The sequence below is a fragment of the Cryptotermes secundus genome, unplaced genomic scaffold, assembly GCF_002891405.2.
Source record: "Cryptotermes secundus unplaced genomic scaffold, Csec_1.0 scaffold899, whole genome shotgun sequence".
NCBI classification, from domain to species: domain Eukaryota; kingdom Metazoa; phylum Arthropoda; class Insecta; order Blattodea; family Kalotermitidae; genus Cryptotermes; species Cryptotermes secundus.
Genome location: NW_019731283.1, coordinates 1203101 through 1211545, shown reverse-complemented (window position 1 = coordinate 1211545; position 8445 = coordinate 1203101). Strand labels below are relative to the sequence as shown.

The 8445-nt window shown below is 39.7% G+C and overlaps 1 long non-coding RNA gene across 6 annotated transcripts in view; it reads left to right on the top strand.

Annotated features, from left to right (window-relative positions):
- The first annotated feature begins 586 nt into the window (after positions 1-586).
- Positions 587-8445, top strand: part of LOC111866953 — a 13808-nt gene continuing 5949 nt past the window's right edge. Inside the window, exons 1-3 of one of the 6 annotated variants that reach the window (XR_002843247.2) lie at positions 587-1834; positions 2713-3867; positions 4678-4763. This is a non-coding gene — a long non-coding RNA (uncharacterized LOC111866953). Of the gene's footprint in view, positions 1835-2712; positions 4764-8445 lie in introns of all 6 variants that reach the window. The other 5 variants (XR_002843249.2, XR_002843246.2, XR_002843248.2 and 2 more) reach the window with 5 other exon arrangements.

The window sequence follows — 8445 nt, the reverse complement described above, 5'->3', positions numbered from 1 at the left end:
CGTATCTGATTGCAGTGCATGAACATATACGTGTATGTACTTGCTGTCTCTGAACATACAACAAAATTGCTATGCAGTTACTCATAGTGTGGCTGTGTATATGATTGAATCTGTTTCTTTCCAAATGTGTTGTGTTGCACTCTGACATAGCCCCATACCCTTTTGCCTAGAGCTGGTGTGTCTGCTTGCCTATCTCACTGGCAACAATGATTTTCAGAAACTTGGACTCAACTCATTGCATTTTGTCTTGTCTTGTCAGTTCATTGTAAACCTGATAGGCTGTGGGGGAGATATGATGTTTTTGAGATTCCAAGAAAATTCTCCCAAAGCAGTCTCTGGCCACTAGCTTCAGCTTCAGTATTCATGGAGAGACAGCAGAATGATAGAGGGTTACAAAATAAGCATTAGAATTTAAGAGAAGAGCTTCCATGCTGTGATAAAATAGCAAGTAAAGGGATATTTATAACTTGGTATCATAATTTGATTGGCTTTCTTTGTATACAGAATTACTGGGGTTTTGGATTTTTTCCATGGTCCAGAATTCTAGGTAATAGAGGACACGACATTTCAGAAACTGGATCTGTTTCCATCTTCAGGGCCCCTTAGAAAGAGCTAATCTCAATAACTGGAATTGGATATGTTTCCCTCTTAGATCCAGTTTCGAAACGTCGTATTCTCTATTACCAAGAATTCTGGATGATGGAAAAGGTCAAAAAACCCAGTAATTCTGTGTCATTCACCATCATCAGAACCCATACTAAATTTGAATTTACTTTGTGAGATTAATGTATTGTAATGTAACGCAGTGATTGAGGTTAGCTCTATATAATCGACGTAACAACCCTCTGTTCTATAGAGTACCGGACAACGGCCAAAGTGCAAAAACGCAAAATTGAGCGATCCCGAGGAATAGTCGAGAACGGTCGAGAATATGACGGCAACTAAGCTACCGAAGTCGAAACTAAAACCATGAAATGTAAGACTTGCATATAGATGGCACTTACTACCACTGCAAACCATTACTAAATTGACCCACGGACAGTTGTAGCGTTATTAGTAATGCTCGGTAGTTAGTATTCCGTGGCGGTAGCCATTTTTGTAAATGGAGGCAGGTTGGAATGGTAATGTTGTCCAAGTCATCTAAGTTATGAAACGTTTTCCCTCACTCGCAGACTGGGATCGTCGGTTCGAATCCCACTGGAGGCATGAATGTCTGTTTGCGTTTATTCTGTGTTTTAGGTAGCGGCCTTCCGACCGGCTGGCAAGATACTGAAAAAGCGGCCAAGGTCCGCAAGGTCTTCAGAGCCATAGATAGGCAGTGGAGGTTTTTGATTTAATTAAACCAAATTTCATGAATGTGTGGCGTATGTAATTTCAGTATTAAGTTTTAAAAACGTGTCTACATAAGATTTTGCAGTAAGTGGACAGTTGTTATGGTATGTAGGAGCATGTGTAATGTTTATGATATGTGTTCTTGTAGTTTGAAAGCCAGCCGTATGTACATTATTTCCAGGTTGGTCCCCCCTCTGGGGTCACGGTTTAGTTATCCTGTCAGTACCAAGGAAACAGAATGAGTTTATCAAACAGCATGGTTTAATGAGACTGCAGACAGCGTTCAAAATATCTAGTGAAAAGATCATTTGAAAAGGCATCTGAATAACCAACCTGTAGATGGATTATAATTAATGATCATGTAAGCATTGTATAATTGTTACTATTTCTTTGACAGTTCTGGAGAGGTGCCTGTGGTGAGACTGTCATCACAACTGATGTCAGAGCGAGATAGAAACATGTAACAGATTACAAATATAAATCACTCCATCCAATGTGACCTGTAAGTTTTTTACTACATGAAAACTTAACACCCTTACATGTTTCGGTCTCTGTGGACCATCTTCAGAGGGCAAACATCACTACAAATAGGAAACCACCATCACATAAGTTGTTTAGACATAAAGTACGTACACTTATATGCTACAATACATAGTACACAAAATAGAAACAATCAAATATAAAACAAATCAAACTCATGTAACAGATTCTTTGCCTTTGCTATATGTTCTGTGAAGACATCCTGTATGGGATGTATGTAACACATGAGATTCATCTATACAGTTCTGAGACTGAACATTTTTGAGTCAGTAGCCTCTATAGAGACATCTCATCCCTGGGATCTATTATCCTGATGGAGGTGTTTTTTAGTTTTGCTGAGTAGCAGAATAGTTCCTCAAATTGGGCCCAACCATTTTTCACTATTCACTGATAATCCATTGTTGAGTGAGTGCTGTAGAGTCAGTCTAGTGGAGGATAGGGTGCAAAGTGTATCAGCAGAAATAGGCAAGGGGGATGAAGCTGGGAAGGACAGAAGACCACACACATGTGTCAATGCCAGTCTTCTTCTGTGTTTGGTTATAGCACTCTGTTGAAATGGTAAAGAGTACTGAGATTTTGCAGGATTTTGCTGTCACTTGATATCATTGCAGCTGATGAAATGTCAGCAGCAGTCATTGGTGAGAAGCATATGAGTTCGGTCGGAGAGCAAGCAGCAAGCTTGTGCATCACTAAAGATTTAATGCCTCCTGTAGTACCAAACTCAGTGTCAGGGGATCATCTTGATTTAGCAAACTTGTGAATTGGTTAACACACTTCATGGTGCACTCAGATTTATGAGTAGAATTTGTATAGCTTTATCTGTGCTGTCCATGTTGGCAGTCCTGGAATGGTGGCATCAGCGATGAGTAGCTGTTCCCAGCGATGAAGGAGATCGAGTTCCTGAGTGAGCAGGATCCACATGGCATCTTCCTCTCTGTGGATCCATGTAAGAGGCATAATTTAATAGTATAAGGTTTGTTAATGTTTCACCTGATGATGGCTTCATGAACCAAAGCATGTTGCATCATTGTACGACCAGTAAACTGTGTTATGCACAGTGAAATGTGAGTGAATTATGTGGTAAACTGTTGTGCTTGACAGGAAAAACAAAACTCATATATAGCATCTTCCTCTGTCTTCCACTCTTCAGCTGTCTAGCGTGTTCAGGAATCTCCTGTATTGAAAGGTGTGTGTGTTCAGATGCCAGACACACGTACCAGTTTTTGTTAGAATATACACTGCCCCATTTAGGCTGGTCACAGTCCCTGAGTGTTTCTGAACCTTTTCATTAGCAGACGTACCCCTGCTCAGTGGTAATCTTTGCCTCAGACTAATGTGTTGAATAGTGTCTCGGGGTTTGCAGCCCAGTGGAGCTCATTAATATCACCCAATTCCTGCACTAGTGATACATACGACACACAAAAACTATGACAGCTGCAATAGAGTGCAATGATGGCGTTCTGATCATGAGATAGAACTAAATATTGACTTGCATGGAGGCACAGTGAACAAGTATACAGTGCAGTGGTCCCCCCAAAAGAGAAGAAATATATGACTAGAGACATTTTAGAAACTGGATAATCACTTTTAATGTATAGAATATGCTTTTAGTATCTTATTGACATGTAACGATTTTAACATCAAAAAGTATTGAAATACTTTTTTAATGTGAAACTTAATCCTAATGTCTTTTATATTGTTGCATTATTGATGGATACTTTGATAACAAGGATGATCATTCAATAGATTGTGCCACTTGACAGTGAAGCATATCTTGAAAACTAAACCTCACAGGACACATTTTGTACAATATATTTGACGTTCTTCCTTTTGTTTCACCCTTTATAATGTGTTTAGATTTACCATTTGTAAAGCCCTGCATAATTGTTACAGTATATTGGCAGTTCAGGAGCTGTATCAGTGAAGAAAATCTGTATTGAGTTTGTGGGTGAGCAAGGATTGTGCAGCATCTATGAGGAGCACCCTGTACCACAGGTGTCATGTTACATTCACTCTTCTAATCCAGCGCTTTTGACCTTGTTCGGTAGATATCGTGAAATGTAATTTCATTACTTGATAAATTTTAACGGCAATAAACACAGAAAAGAAGCTGTTGCAAATTTTCGATTGATTACAGGACATGACTGCTTTGCAGCACATCTTTGTGAGATAAGAATATATAACACAGAAGAATGTACACTGTGCAACTTGCCAGGTTCATCTATGAGAAAAGAACACCTTCAGTGCCCTAATCTTAACAAGGAGATGCAACAAAGCAAGAACTTGAATGCTCTCTATTGGGAAGCAAGAGGCAAAATTGGATAAATGATCCCAAATGCAGCCATTGGAAACCACCCAACCAGCCAATATCTCATATAACTTCCCCACAATTCAGTACTGTAAGGAAGTAGGCAGGGCATGGAGGACTCCATAGTCCCTACTATAGGCAGCTGGACCTTGTATACAGGACAGGTGGTGAAGGGGGGAAAGGCTTTCAGGTAGTAAGTGTAGCAGCATGTGTTCGGTCTCATATGCAGGGTTGTGACACAGGGTTAATGATATCGTGCTTTGTCTAATGGTATGAAATGAGATTCCCATTTGAACTCCTGCTTTCAGGTGATAGCTCATGTTATGGGGAGCCACATGTAGGCTTGGTTGGTGGCATTCATTAGAACCAGGGCATCAGCCAGTCAGGAAATAACAGCACTTCCTATTGTTAATCCTTGCCACTAATGAAAGAAAAATAAAACCCATGCTGTTTTGTATGTACATCCCAATAATTTGTTGTACCATTTTGCATTGCAGGCCAGATCATAGTCTGTGATGGGCATGTACAGGAGGCTTCTGAGATGGTGCAGCCTCTGGATGCAAGAATTCCACAACAAGAGGAGGTAGACTAAGTTAACTTTGCTTCAATGTTGCGTTACATTAAATTACTTCATCATCACATTTTCATTCAGTTTACAGAGTTTCAGTGACATTCAAACATCAGAATTAAGTAACAACCAGGAAATGCTTGCAAATGTGTGAATAGTGCTGCCTTTTGAAGGCCAGGGGAATAGGATTCAAGGCAAGAGCACACTGACACACACGTGCTAGTTCTTGCACTTGTGTGCACACTTCTTCTGTGGTGTTATAGTCATGAATTCATCATAAAATAATATCTCTTAATGTAGTATAGTTTAGTACAAAGCAGTGTGGTACATTATAGTACAGTTTACTACAGTTTATTGTGCGTTAGTACAATATAGTAAACTATCTTACCACCTGCAGATATCAAGTATCTGCAGTCTGCCTTTTGTATCCAGCTTTGGACTTAATGGTACTTGGCTTTAGTTTGTGCGCACACTGGAAAAGTGTATGGCTTCCACACAAGATCAGCATTTACTGAAAGTCACAGGGTGATGGCATTTGAAAGCTGCATGTCCTCCAGTTTCTGTATTATGATTGCTATGTATCTCTGGTGTGAGGCTGAGAGCTTCAACGCCATCTGTGAGCCAATTGTATAGAAATTGTGGGAGCCTCAATGTCTTAACAACCCTATGGGCCTTCATGGCCTGTTACAGGGATAGCTTTACCTTATTATGCACCTGTCTCTTGCTTTTTATATTCAGCGTCCAGCTTCCATCTGAATGAGCTGTTACATGTATATTGTGGTTAGTGAATGGGAGGAACTTTAGTTAGGTTAGAAGAGTGAGTAGCTGTCGCAGTTCCTTCAGTCCTGAATGTCCTGCAAGCCCTTAATCTTGCTGATTGTGGTGTGGTTTAGAAATGTAGGCTCTGCAGTTGGTGATATTCCTGTCCTGATATTTAGAACCCTTTAATTAATAGAATATAGTACCAAGTAATAGTGTGCACAATAGTGTTTTATAAAAATTGACATGTCACAGTATATTGTGGAACATTTTATTGTCTTTTCTACCAGGCTGTGTTTGGTATATTATAGTTCAGTACAGCATATCATCATCACAGTCACCAACTTACTCTCCTGATCTCCTTCACTGTTCCTTCCTATACTTATATTTGTTTTAACCTTCGTCCCTTCTGCCACAACCTTTTCTGCCCATTTGTATTTTGTATTTTACTTTTTCCGCTTGAGTTTTCTGAAGCCTTTCAGTTTCAGTACTACTACTACTACTACTACTATACTACTACTACTACTACTACCACTACTACTACTACTATTCTACTACTACTACTACTACTACTACTACTACTATACTACTACCACTACCACCACTGCTGCTGCTGCTGCTACTACTACTACTACTACTAGTAGTAGTAGTAGTAGTACTGTATTTCTGAAAATTTCTGTTGCACTTCACATCTTCTCTCCCTCAACTTACCATCCTCTACACTCCTGAACTTCTCAGCTCCTCTGTTACCTTCTTTTGTAAATGCTGCCTTCGTGAATTTCCTGAACTGTTTTCAAATCTACTATTTCCTCTCCTGACCCTTTCTAATTTCCTTTCTATGAATATCATTCCTGAACTCCCCCATTCCACTACTTGCTATCTTCATAGCTCTCATTTCTCCTACTATCTCACTTCTCCTTTCTGCTGTCCTTCCATATTGCCTTTTGCTGATGCTCTTTCTTTTCAAGACCCCATCAGTTTCATTTCTTTAATTACATCTCCTTCTTTCCATTCCCTGCTTCACTTTCCCTTCCCACTTCCTTCTTTCCCTAACTTTCTTAGAATCTTCATCCTTCCACATTTGACTTCTCCATACATAATTTTCCTGAACCATTTTTCTTTGCTTCTTCTTGCCTTCCTGATGGATGTCTGTTTCCACCACTTCCTTTGCAGACCCCACCTATTAGAGGAAAAGAAGGGAATTAAAGGAAAGCAGAGTTGCAGAAGAGAATGGAGAGGAGTCTGAAGGTGAAGTGATGTGAGTTGAGATGTTCACAAAGTTTGAGTATATTGGGAGAAGGGGGAGGTTAGGAAATGGTAGAATATTTTAATTTCAGAATTTGAGTGTTACTTTCTTCCTTACAGATGTAAAAACTATATGTTGCGGTACTGACGAAGGAAGCAGGAGGCAAGTGTACTTGACAAATATTGTTCATCGTACATCTTCGTGAATATATAAATTTGAATCATATAGACTCTTGTTAGAGGTACAGCTGCAGTTCTGCAGTTGGGTTATGGTGGAACATATTTGTGCTTCAGCTCTGAGGTGGTTGTAAACGTAAATGTAAGCCTGTCACTGTGACTGAAAGAATTAACAAACACACAGTTAGTATGCTGTGGAATGAAACAGATTTGTCATGTGATGGCAAGGTTATAGATGCTGATATTATGTGCAAAATAATGATTACTCTTAATATTTGTGTTAGAAATTGAGAATTTGAAGTGTGCCATTATGGGATCATATTGGAGAGAGAGGGAAGGGCTAATGTTATGCAGGTTCATATGATTTGTTATTTGCTAGAAGAAAAGATTAATATTATTACAGGTACTTACAAAACAGCACGTCACAGTATAGATTAGTTTGTATTTGGCTCATGAAATTTGGCATTGTAGGTGAGTTTAAAAGTAGGTACAAATTTTGTGTTAAGAACTTTCCTGTATTGGTATGAATTTAGTACAAGGGGTGGGCCTTCTTGGTCCTTGCACTGCGACCACAGTGATCTATTAAGTATGAGCTTGGTCATAGTGATCTCTAACCAATGAAGCTTCACTGTTTCAGTTACTTTCTTTGCAAATAATTTTGCAGTACAAAAGTTTGTGTTGACTCCCATCAGTTCTCCATGCCTTGCGTAGTCTTTTGAGTGGTTTGTGGCCATATTTTATTAATTGCTGAGCAGAATATTAACACTGGTTTTGTAATGATGGAACTGATACATAACTCAAGTTCTGGGGAAGATCAGCATTTTCGTTTTATGAGCTGATTGACCTTGATGTTTGTTATTATGCTTGAATATTCTTGTTCTATTTTGTTTCCTGTTCTTCTAGAATCAATATTTGGTCCCCGCTTATAATCTAATCTAGATAATTGCATTTTATAAAAGCTGTACCAACATCAGAGTTTGTGAAACAGTGAAAATTACAAATGTGGCTATGGATATCATGGTGTTTTGCCTGTAGTAGTGAACCGTGCAACGGTTCTTCCCTGTGAAGTTCTTTGGAGTCCCCCCGAAACGCCAGGATGCGAGCCGTTCCTCTTTTTCCACTTAAAGCCTTAGCTGACGTCAGGTCATCTGACCTTGTCTCCCCCCCTCCTGGAAGCAATGCGAGGTTTCCTGGGTAAGCTGAACGAATGCTTCGTTCTCTCTTCCCGATACCTCTAGCCAGGTAATTTCGCTGCGTCCAAATTTTGTGTTTAGGTTGTTTGAGCATGTGAAATTCTGTTTCGGCCCGTGCAGTATCCGAAGGGGGAAGAGTGCCCTCGCGACCTGATGAAGGTTGTATCAAGTCGCGAGGATAATCTTGTGTTTGTAATTTGGAAACGCCAGTAAGTGACTTACTGTTGTATTTGTTTTCCTTTTCACCACGACGCCGGGTGGCGTAAGTAAATGGATTTGTTTGAAGTTTGAGTTGGCTTGAATAGCCTGTCGCACTTCAGGCG